Below are 12,857 nucleotides of genomic sequence, written 5' to 3'. Positions count from 1 at the left end.
AGACTCCCTCCCACTGATAACATTTTAAACTATTTGAACAATAAAAACATTAGATCATGTTACTCAGTCACAAACAAAGACAGATGGCCTGAATAAGCCGACAAAAATGCATGTGACGGCCAACTTGGACCGTAACGTTAATGATGAAAATGGCGATATTTTGTCATGCAGCAAATGCAAGGAGATATGTGCGCAATTGGGGGAAACGGGATGTATAGGATGGCTGATTAAAACCATACCACACCTGCTTATTATTATTTCAGGAAGCGAAAATGTAACTACGGTCTTGGCGGATAATGAGCAGGATGCTGCTTTAGCATAAAGGAGAATTTTCAGTGACTGTGTATCCCTGTGGATAAAACAGCAAAGAGTTTTCATGCAGAAGAATGCCATTATTATTAAAGGTTGCCAGATCCCGGTCCAGAGAGACCACAGCAACCTTTCAGACTACGAAAGCATTATTTGCCTCCGGTGGAATTATGCGTGTCTGTATTGCAGCTGCAAAAGTGTATTCCTCCTCAGATTTCAGTGGGTTTGGACTAGAGTCACTCTGCATAATAGGACCGTGTTGTAAATCAATCAGTTAAACTTCATTCTGTCATTTTAGGTCCTGATAGAAACAGAGCTGGAAGATGACTCAAAAGGTCATCTAGACTCCTGCTCTATTCCTCCGGTATGGAGGAAAATTCCTTTCTGACTCCAAAGTAGCAATCGGCATTATCCTGGGCATATAAGAAAAGGCCACGAGAGCCTAGCGCTGGCTCATCTCTTCCAGTCCTCCCTCTCATGATCTGCCCAAATCCATATTAAGTCATAGAATTGTCATTGCTGTCAGGTGGCCATCTAGCTTCTTCTTAAAAACCTCCAGGGAAGGAGAGCCCACCACCTCCTGAGGAAGCCTGTTCCACTGAGAAACTGCTCTTACTGTCAAGAACTTCCTAACGTTTAGCTGAAAATTCTTTTGCTTTAATTTTAACCTATTCTCTCTGGTCTGGCTCTCTGAGGGAACAGAAAACAACTCTGCTCCATCCTCTATGTGACAGCCTTCAAATACTTGAAGAGGGCTGTCATATCACCTGTTAGCTGCCTCCACTCCGGGCTAAACATACCCAGCTCTTTCGACTTTTCCTCTCCGGACTTCGTCTCCAGACCCCTCACCATCCTTTTTGCCCTGATATTCTACACATTGTAAAATCTGAGGAATTTTGAGAGATTGGTCTGAAATCTGTCAAGTGGCCAATGCATCTCACACATTCTTCCAGCACAGAATCACCTTACCATGAGAAAACCAATTTTTCTCAGTATGTTTGTGGTTGGATGAGGGGTGGTGGTAGGGTTATGAGCACGGCCACTACAGACGGCAGGAAAAATTGAAAGCAGTGTCTGTAGAAGGTGGGGCTTGGGGTGGACATAACATCTTTTCCTGGTGTTGGAGTGCCACCACGAAAGGCATTTTCTGGCCATTTTCCCCCCTCAGTTTTTCGATGGTGGGGCAGTGGGGATGAGGCAGGGGTTTTCCTGCCACAGGAGGGCAAATGGCAAATCTAGCGGGGCGTTGGAAACACGAATGTAGGCAAGGAGCATTGGACTGGCAGAGGTGGGAGATGGACAAGGCAGGTTCTGTGGAATAAGGGGGAGAAGCAAAGAGCACTTTTGCAGGTCTCGACTACACTGTATGCCCCACTCGGCTTTTTTTCAGCTGGAATGCGACGGAACAGAGTTCCGGCACCTCTTGAAAATAGTCATATGGCTGGTGGCGCCGCCCCCTGATCTCCCGACAGAGGGGAGTTTAGATTGCCCTCCACACCGCAACCTAAACTCCCCTCTGTCTGAAGATCAGGGGGCGGGGCCACCAGCCATGTGACCTTTTTCACTGAGGGCAATTTAAACTTTAAAAACTTCCCCCTTGTTCCAGCTGACCCAAAATGACATCATTGTGCAGTCCTGGGAGCGTGCATGCACTTTGCGCACGTGCATGTGGTACCAGGGGCACCACCTCCTGCCAAGAGTTGCCCCCTGTGCTGGCAACCCACTGAGTTCCACCACCTCTTTTCCCAGAAAAGAAGCCCTGGCCACACTACAAGTTCAAGGTGGCATACATGGCTCTCCATTTAATCTCAGGACATCCGTGTGAAATGAGCTAGGCTGAGATAGAACATCTGGCCTAAGTGAATTTCCTTCCAAAAGGGGATCCTGTACTCTAATTACTACAGCTATGCTGTCTGATGCTGACTCTGGAAGAACTGCTTGTTTTCTAGCCTGTAGCATCGAAAAATCTTTTAACGGAGCTGAAACACAAAAACCAATTTCAGAAAAAATTGCCAAACACATTCTGAGTCCCGCAAGACTCTTGGTTTTATAAGGTCTAACAAAATTTGCCAACTTATTACTGTGCTCTGTGCTGAGATTTATAACACCTTTTGCAGTTAGGTACAAAACTCACTTTATAGAGTTAGTTATAAATAAATCTCCAAGTGTGGGACTTAGTACTTCATTGTAGACAGGAGCGTTCTTTGTTCTACCAAAAACACCCCCTCACAACCCTATAACAAGACGACATTTTCCTGCAGCTTCCTGGTTCTCTTAATTCAGGGATCCATGCTAGGAAATGCCTGGTACAGTCAGTTTCTGTCCATCTTAGTAGCCAATTAGTCCCAAATGCTTTCAGTGTTTTTTTTAAGAACCACATGATTAAGAAGGGAAAATGAATTCTAATGAGGATTACTCCCAGCTTCGAAGTTGTTGTACATACCACTCTCCTAAAGCTACTGCATCTAGAATTCAAATATGTTTGGAGGATATCTAAAGAGGAGCACTGTCTTTACCCAAAAAACCCGAAACAAGAGTTTCTATTGTTGGTTTGAGCAGGAATAAATTAGATCGTTCTTTCCATAGGTCTATCAAAAGGACAATGGGGATAAATACTTTGAACTGGCTGAAATTAATTCTATGTATCTAATTACCTTTGTGTGGGTGTCCTCCTAGGCGTTGTAAGAAGATTGATCGGGCCCTAAAGAACGTCATTTCCCTGCATGTTTGCTGTTACAGAATGCAAATGGCACCCTGGTTTGCCATAAGAGCTCCTTTAAACATCATAAAGAGGCACCGTATTTGCGCTAGAGTTTCCTGTGTGCTCAGAGAACATCTTTATGGTGCTTGCTTGGGAATTAGACACACAGCACATATGCTCCACCACGTTGCTGCTAATTTAGATAGGGTCAGTTTCGATAGAGCCAGCAGTGCAGTTAGAAAATGTTAAGCTCTGGGACTTAATGGTCTTCTCTCCTTACTCACTCTAATGTATACGGCAAATGTGAAACTATAGATTGATTTTGTCCCCCTGCTGAGCCCATCATCTCAGGACCAGTCTAATCCAGTTCAAAGTCCAACTCTAACGGCACTACAAGATAAAACACTGGGATGGGGGTGTATAGCTCAGCATGAAAGCATTTATTTTGCGCTCAAAAGTTCTCAAGTTCTATCCTCACCATTTCCACAACATTATTTTTTAAAACTTTATTTATACTCCACTTTTCTCCCCAATGGGAACTCAAAACGGCTTACATCCAGCGGGCTTCCACGGCAGAGCAGGGAACTGAAACTTGGCCACCCAGATCGTAATCCATCACTGTAGCCGCCACACTGGATCAGAAAGAGAGCGATAAGAAAAGCATCATCCTGGAGTGCCACCGCTAGTCAGAACAGACAGTACTCGATGATAGATCGGTGTTCTGCCGCAGTATAAGCAGATTCATTTGACGCATTTGAGTGTCGGTACGGGAAGTATCTTTTTAGATGTTTAGCAGGGCAATCTGAAGCATGACTTTGAAGAGTGTAACTGCTTCAGGTCACACTGTACTACAAATTTTTTCCTACCCTTCCTCCAATTACCTCAGGAAGAGGTTCGTGGTTCTTGCCTTCGGTATTGCATCTTCACAACGACTCTGTGAGATAGGTGAAGCTGAGAAAGGGGGACTAGCCCAAGGCCACTTCATGAACTTTCATGATAGTGTGGGATACATGAAGACATGGTTTATACAGAAGGACAGCATTCTCTAGTCGAATCAGCAGCAATTCTCTTGGGTCTTCGGTAGAGGAATTATATATTCACCTACTTCCTGGTCCAATCTGGAGGTGCCAGGGACTGAACCTGGAACCTTCTGCATGAAAAACGTATGCTCTTTCCCTGAACTACCGCCACAGCTCCACAGCTTCATGATATAAGTTTTCTACAAGGAAGATTTCTATAACCAGGGCTTTTTTTCAGCTGGAACGCTGTGGAACGGAGTTCCAGAACCTCTTGAAAATGGTCACATGGCTGGTGGCCCCGCCCCCTGATCTCCAGACAAAGGGGAGTTGAGATTGCCGTCCGTGCTGCTTGGCAACGTGGAGGGCAATCTGAACTCCCCTCTGTCTGGAGATCAGGGAGTGGGGCCACCAGCCATGTGACCATTTTCTCTGAGGGCAACCCACTGAGTTCCACCACCTCTTTTCCCAGAAAAAAGCCCTGTCTATAACCAATATGCTGGATACCATTCATGATGTGAAAAAAACTTCTCCTGGTGCATTGGCTCAGTGGTCCCTTTCCCCCCCACTCACTGATCAGGAGCCAAAGTAAGCTTGCCAATCCCCAGGTGAGGCCTGGAAATCTCCCTCCTGGAATTACAACCAATCTCCAGACGACAGAAATAGTCCCTCTGGAGAAAATGGCTGCTTTGGAGGGTAGATTCTATGGCATTATACCCTGCTGAGGTGCCTCCCCTCCCCAAAACCTCCCCTCCCCCCTCCAATTCTCCAGGAATTTCCCAACCTGGAGTTGACATCCCTAACCCACAGTGACTGCAGTGCCCCCTAGGATTTCATATAAGACTACAACAATGTGGATGGACATAAAACAAGAGTGGGTGAGAAGTAGTGGGAGGGAAGGCGGCATGGGTTCTCGTCAGATCTCGGAAACTAAACAAGGCCAGGACTTGGATGAGAGACCACCAAAGAACACTCTGCAGAGGAAGGCACTGGCAAAACCCCTCTGTTTCTCACTTGCCTTGAAAGCCGCTTGCTGGCGTTGCCATAAGTCAGTTGCAACTTGATGGGACATACCCATGCAATCGTGAAGTATTGGCTGAGTGTGAGCCTAGAAATCCAGGCAGCCAGTTTGGTGTAGTGGTTAAGAGCAGTGGGACTCTGATCTGGAGAACCAGGTTTGATTCCCCACTCCTCTGCTTGAAGCCAGCTGGGTGACCTTGGATCAGTCACAGCTCTTCCAGAGCTTTCTCAGCCCCACCCACCTCACAGGGTGATTGTCATGAGGACAATAATAACATGTTTTGTAAACCACCCTGGGTGGGCATTAAGTTGTCCTGAAGGGCGGTATATAAATTGAATCTTAAAAAATAAATAGATCATCAGTTCAAATCTCAGCTCATCTATACATTTTTAACTTGATGGCAGTAGAACTTGAAGCTGACCTCTTTTAGTTTTCATCTTCCAGCTCCAAAACAGGAATCGTGGTCGCTGGCTGAGCCCACCTCTGGGGAGGGCGGGGTATAAATCGAATAAAATAAATAAATAATAAATAAATAAATAAGGATTGGCATACAAGAAGTAATCTGGACATTCAGATTAGCGCACTGCATAAATGTCAAAACAGCCCTTACCCCTAGTCTCTCCAAGTCCTATTGCTCCAAATTGTAACTCAAGCCATCTTGACCTTGGGGAGACTGTGAAAATACGTTTCCTTTCGCATCCAACTTCCTTCCTCTTTCCCATAGGTCATGATTGTAATTGTGGGGGTCTCTCATTCAAAAACCATTCAAGCAGAAATGCAGGCTAGAGGAAAAAGAATGGTTCGTAAGCAGAAACGACATTTCAGAATGGGACTGTCCCTCAAATCCTCTAAATAAATAAATTTAGTCTTGCTGGTAATGAGGGTCTTGTCGAGCCGGCAAAGCAGCTCTTGGTTTCAGGGTAGCTTTAAATGCTACCAGCTGAGACCAATTAGAAGGCCTCCCAAAGGTAACTTAAAAACACAGAGGAATCATGCTAACTTTGGTGAAATGTATCTGACATGAACATGAGCGGGATTTATTGACTGCGACAGCATTTAAGGTTTACGTTTTACCGGCACATCCTGATTAGGGTCAGCGTATTTGGTGTGTGTTGTGATGTTCGGAAGACATCTTCAGAGTTTTAATCTCAGCTCAAAGTCTCGAAAAAAATAAGCGTATGTTTAAATTGGTAATATTTCCTCTGTGTTGTGTCACAGTAAACATCTTGCCTTGTATTTTAATAGGAAAGCTTACATAATCTCTTGAGTCCACATCTTTCTCCTCTGCTTCTGCTCTGAAGTCTATTTTATGAGCAGGGGACCCAAAAGGATTCATTACGGTGTTACTGTACAGCTTGGTAGGAAAAATGATAGTGAGGGGAAAGAGAGGGGGGCGGGGTTCAACCTGTGGATAGTCCCAATAGGGTTGCCAGGTCCGTTTAATTTAATTTAATTTATTCAATTTATACTCCGCCCTCCCCATACCAGCGGGCTCAGGGCAGATCACAACAAGGCTTAAAACACATTGCACAATTCAACCATTAGTACCATTAAAAACATAAAATACTACATACCACTATTTAAAATACTACATCTATATAAATATAAAAACAAGAAGCATAGCAGCACATAATTTAGACGATCACCTTTTCAGTGTCTCTAAAGCGTTTTTACCAGAAAAATATGTGGGAGATGGAAGGTGACATTGGACGGGAGGACATATAGTTTATTCCTCCCTGACTTTAGCCTCCTGGCAGGAGGGGGGTACCCAGAACTTATCTTCCTGGGGCTGTTGGGATGGTCCTTGCATGCATGTGAAGTGTGCATGCCCCCCTGCACTGGAGCGATGACATCACTTCCAGGAAGTGACATCATTGTACAAGACTAGGGAGCACATACTCATTTCACAGCAGGCCAATTTTATGGGCCCGATTCGGCCTGTTTGGGGCCCAAATCAGCCTGCTGCAAAGCGTGGGAGCGCTCATGGGGTGGTTTGATGAAGTCAATGACATTGCACCGATCTCAGAAATTTACCCTGGAGGCCCATTTCCCACCTTTACCCCCAACAGCCAAGTAAGTGGTGGCAGGGGGTGAAAAGTGGGAGCGGTAGGGTTGCCAGCCTCCAGGTAGTGGCTGGAGATCTCCTGGAATTACAACTGGTCTCCAGGCCACAGAGATAAGTTCACCTGGAGAAAATGGCTAGTTTGGGGGGTGGACTCTATGGAATTATGCCATGCCAAGGTCCTTTTCCTCCACAAACCCCACTTTCTCCAGGTTTCTCCAGGTTTCTCCAGGTTCCACCCCCCAGATCTCCAGGAATGTCCCAACTTGGAGCTGGCAAACCTAGGAAGCAGGCATGTATTGCGTATCTTCCTGGAATATGGAATGGGTACCACTAAGAGGAGGCATGTCACAAGATATAGCAGGAGACCTCCTGGCCTGGGTCCCGCACTCACTGCTCCCACTTGACAGGCCAGTGGTGAAGGGAAGGAGGCTGTTTGGTATCACGCCAATGCATGATGTCACTTCCTACACAAAACCAGAACTGATATCATGGTGTCGGGGTGACACTCTACAATTCATCCAAAATTCAATGATTAGAGTTTTAGACACTGAATAAATTGTTCCTGCCCTCCACAAGCTCCCACCGAGTTGCCAGCCATAGCCATAGCTAGGAACCCCATTGAGAAACAACACTCAGAAGAGCCACAGATGGCTCCTGTGCTCTAAAAGTTCAAAATCCACATAGGCCTGTTCTATGCCATTTTGTTCCATAGTGAACGCAGTTATTTCTCTGGCCACGTTATACATGCGTTGGGACTTTCCGTCTGGGAGCAAACAGGACTCCAGTAGCAGCTCATTTTATAATAAAATGTATTTTAGTGTCAGCTTTCATAAGTTAGAGCTCACTTCCTATATGCATAGAATTGTACCTCTATTCCATTAGACCTGCTTAAATGCCCAGCAGAAATAGATGGAGCAGAATATCTGATCTAATACAGGATGAAAGGAGATAGTGGAACAAATTAACATCTGTGAGAGGTGGGATATGTATCACTTCTAAAACAGCTGCTCAGTGGAGGGGTGTTTTTCCATCGCAAAGACACCTGTGACAGGCACAGAGTTGCAAAGTCTGGGGAAAAACCTTAACCCTTTAAAAGAGGATTAATGGGATGTTAGTTACCAAGTGATGTTATTTACTGCCAAGCCACAGAAAGTATCACCTGCCATTTCTCCATATATAGCCTCTATTCAAGAGACAGGGCATTTTTTGCTCCAGGTTGTTGGCAACTCTAGTGAGGACCAAATAACTACATAAATTACTGAAGCACGTCATCATAACAACACCAGGAACAAAATATCTTTAAAAACGGCTGATTTCCCCCTCAACTTTTCTCCACAAAGCTTCAACATAAACTCGAATGAGATGTCTTTGCTGTTTGGCTACTTCTTTTTTTCCCAGTCTCCTCAGACTGGGTATGAGTCCAGTTTAAAGGGGAATTGTAAATCTGGCAGTTGTAACTGACAATTCATGGCAGGGGATCTGCTGGTTTGGCATTACTGGCAATGGTTTAGGATGCTTCACATAACTGGGATGCTAGACATTTAATGAAGAAATTCATTCCAGTAGTGAACTGGACCTCAAGAGAAGTCAACTTACTTAACTGTAACGTTTCAAGCTGGTCTTCCGGCCCTTAGTATCTTCAGAATCCCTTTGCACCCCTTTGACTGAACAGGGCATATTGGAAGGCAAAATAAGTCAAGTTTAGGCATAACGTTCGAAGCCCCTCTGTGCTTTAGATATACGCCAAAGCACAAGCCATAAAGTAACAACAGGAACTTATGATTTCTTTTTGCTGGAACAAGAATGCAAATAGACTGCTGTTCAACAAATTACTGGGATCACATCAAGGAGCTTTTCTCAGCTGTGACTATAATTTCTTTAAAAGACAAACAAGCCCCCTCCCCAACAAAAGACATTCCACATCTGATCAAAACAACAGATGTGGAGATAATTTTGCAGTCTGCACTGGTTGCTGAAACCGGCTTGGCAGTGCTTGTATCAGTTGTCAGTTCAGAGCCTGGGCTGTTGACCATATTGTTGAAGAATACTGCAGGGTCTCTGGAGTAGTAAGGCTGCCCAGCTATCTTGGCAAATGAGGTAACTGCTTGGGCAAACTCCCTGGGCCTATTACGAACTTGCAATATGGTCCTTCCATCCTACAATCTTGTTCCATAATGCAATCTCATGAGTCACGAAAGAAAAATGCCTGTTTTATCTCTGAAATGACATAATTAAACCATCTGGGTGTAGTGGGCTTGCAGCCTGCCTTCTCAGACAACTGGGCCCTGCTATGGTGTGCTCATTTCCTCCCTTTGCCTGAGCCCTGGATGCCAAAAGACAGCATCTGCTTCAGCTGTGTAAATACCTGGGGACCAGTGGCTGCTGTTTTGGATAATGGACGCAAAGGCAGCTCCGCCTCTCATTGGTTGAGCTCTTTTCTCTTCATTCCATCTTGTTGAACCTAGCAACACTTTGGGAATTTTGCAAACATGGAGTGGGTACCACCACAAAATGGCTGCCAGAAAGTACTGGTGCCAATCACAAAAGGTTGGGAATAGACATGAGCACGAACCGAAAAAAAAATGAACCACGTGATTCGTGGTTCATTGCATTTCCATGAACCAGGAACCACGGACTTCCACAACCTTTTCCCAGTTCACGAATCGGTTCGTGGTTCGTGGAATTTCAAACACCAGGGATCAGCTGCTGAAGCTGGTGCGGGGCATTTGAAACAGACAGCCCCATTCTCCTGCTGCTCATGGAGGCAGAACAATAGGGGCTGTCACTATCAAACACCCCAAGCAGGCTTCAGCCCATCGGCTGAAGCCAGTGCAGTGTGTGTGAAGCTGACATTCCCGTCGGCAGGAAAACGGGGCTGTCAGCTTCACGCGCCCCACATGGGCTTCAGCCCATCAGCTGAACACAGCGTGGGGGTCTGTGAAACTGCCAGCCCAGTTCTCCTGCTGCCCGGGCAATGGGAGAAGGGGCCTGTCAGCTTCACTCGCCCTGCATGGGCTTCAGCCCATGGGCTGAACCCGGCGTGGGGTCTGTGAAACTGACAGCCTCCATTCTCCTGCCACCCGGGGTCTCTCTACCTCTCTACCTCACTCTCTCTACCTCACTCTACACCCTCCCCAGTGAGGTAGAGAGAAGACACAGCTGGATATCTGACATCTGACGGATATTTGGATTCATTGATGTTAGTGAAAAGTGTATGTGTGTGGAATCATGTTCAGATTTGGGAGGTAAGTGGTTTCAATGGTGCAATATCTACCAGTGAACGGATTCTCGGTAATAACTTAATGTGTGGAAAAGGGGTGACTGCACTGTGCAAAAAGGATGCAGTGGGGAACCAATTCAAATTGTTTAGTGAGAAACTAGAATAAAACGTTGTCAGAAACTTTTAATTTGAGGAATATGTTAAGGAAAGTTACCCCTCCCTGCTTTGCTATCCTAAGTGAAGTCAAGTCTACCATCACCCTGTTTTCTTATATTATGTTGTGGCATAATAAATGATAAAGCATTGACCAGGATACTATTTTCTCATTTACATTTTAAATATTTGTCAGTTCTTTAATTCCTGGCTTTACAACTGGTGTTTGTGCCCTTCTCATTCACAGTGGTGAAATGACTAGGTGTCTGCTATTTACACAGCTTTGCTGTAGCATCCTCCAAAATCACACTCTGCACAGAGTTGGGGTTTTTTTTGAGACAAACCTGTCAAGCAAGTGTAATAAAAATCATTTCTTCATATCTGTTTTTCCTCTATAGCAGCGTGCTGGAAGTCCCCACATCTACCTGCTGTAACCACATGGTTTAATAAAATATGGGAACACATGGCCATGGGAAAAATCACTGATAGGCTACAACACAATACCCCAAACCACCAAATTTTGTGGAAAAATGGTATCCATTTATGGACTATCTTACTGTCACTGGCTCACAATCAGACACATCAATCCACCACAAGTTCTTAAATTTGGAACCTTGACCTTGGGATTTGAAGGGTTTGCAATGCATTAGGACAAGCAGCAATTTCAAGGACTAGTATGCTTTAAACGCAAGACAGTAAATAATCATAAAGGTTGATAATGAACATCATTTAGCAAATTTTGGTATTTTGTCTTGGAATTAATAACTACCGTACTACATTTATGTGCATAAGTATTTACCTCTCTTTTGTATAGGGTTGAATTTTTAATAAAAGTTTGTTTGGAAAAAAAATGTTTTTCCTGGCAGCGTTATCAGATGGCTGTCTTCAGCAATGCATTTGCCTCAGGAGTTTGGTTTTCGAGAGAATTTTGTTCTCACACAGAAGGCAAACCTTGTGTTCTTTTTGGCTGGAATATCTCTTGCAGACAGGATCATATTCATTCCTGCTGCAGATGAGCTTTGCCTTGAAAAATACTTTTTATGACAAGTGCAGAGTTATTGAGCAAAAGGCTCAAACTTGCCTTGCTTCATTCAAAGATATACCTTAAAATATTCTTCCTTCTCCATTCCAGAATATTTCTGACAAGACATGTGATTGCGGAGAGCCAGTTTGGTGTAGTGGTTAAGAGCATGGGACTCTAATCTGGAGAGCCGGGTTTGATTCCTCACTCCTCCACTTGAAGCCAGCTGGGTGACCTTGGGTCGGTCACAGCTCTCTCAGAGCTCTCTCAGCCCCACCCACCTCACAGGGTGTTTTGTTGTGAGGATAACAACAACATACTTTGTAAACCGCTCTGAGTGGGTGTTAAGTCATCCTGAAGGGCGGTATATAAATCAAATGTTGTAATATAAATCAAATGTTATTTTGTGCCTCCAGTGGAAAAAAATGGAAATCTATTCCTGGTGTGCATACTTTGTGGTTATTAAGCTGGAATCAGTTCTGTTATCATTGTGAGTGTGCATGACAATCCTAGTTTTGAAGTCTAATTGGTCTTCAAAACGTGTGTGTGCATGCGTGTTATATACTGTGAAGTCACTTCTGACTTGTGGCGACCCTATGAACGAACAACTTTCAAAATGTCCAATCATTAACAGCCTTGCTCAGATCTTGCAAACAGGAGTACGTGGCCTCCTTTACTGAGTCAAGCCATCTCATGTTGGATCTTCCTCTTTTCCTATTACCTTCCACTTCTCTTAGCGTAGAGTCTGGTCTTCTCATGACATGACCAAAGTGTGATAGCATCAGTCTTGTCATTTTAGCTTCTTGGGAGAATTCAGGCTTGATTTGATCTAGAATCCACTTATTTGTCTTTTTGGCTCTCCTCCAGCACCATATTTCAAATGAATCAACTTTCTTCCAGTTAGCTTTCTTCGCTGTCCAACTCTCACAACCATAAATAGTGACAGGGAATACCATAGTGTGGATTTTCTTGGTCTCAGACCCCAGCAACACATCCTTATCCTTAAAGATCCTTTTTAGATCCTTCATGGTTGCCTTTACAAGCGTAATCTTATTCTGATTTCTTGGGTGCAGTCTCCTTTTTGGTTGATGATACAGCTTATTGTTCCCTAACTGTATGTATATATATTTTATATATAACTTGAATGCATCAGTTCACACTTTGCATCTGAACTGGCTTTCAGTCTTCTAGCTCCCAGATAAAATGCAAAGACTGGAACTGGTTTGTAGATGTTTTATACCCCACTTTTCTCCCCTCTTTCTCTGTGTATGTGTGTGTGGAAATCAGCTTACAACATAGGTCTTCCCTCCTCAACCCTGCGATAGGCAGTGTTGCCAACTTTGGCTTGGAA

Source organism: Eublepharis macularius, chromosome 2 (assembly GCF_028583425.1).
Source record: "Eublepharis macularius isolate TG4126 chromosome 2, MPM_Emac_v1.0, whole genome shotgun sequence".
Lineage (NCBI taxonomy): Eukaryota > Metazoa > Chordata > Lepidosauria > Squamata > Eublepharidae > Eublepharis > Eublepharis macularius.
Note: the sequence above shows the minus strand (reverse complement) of the source record.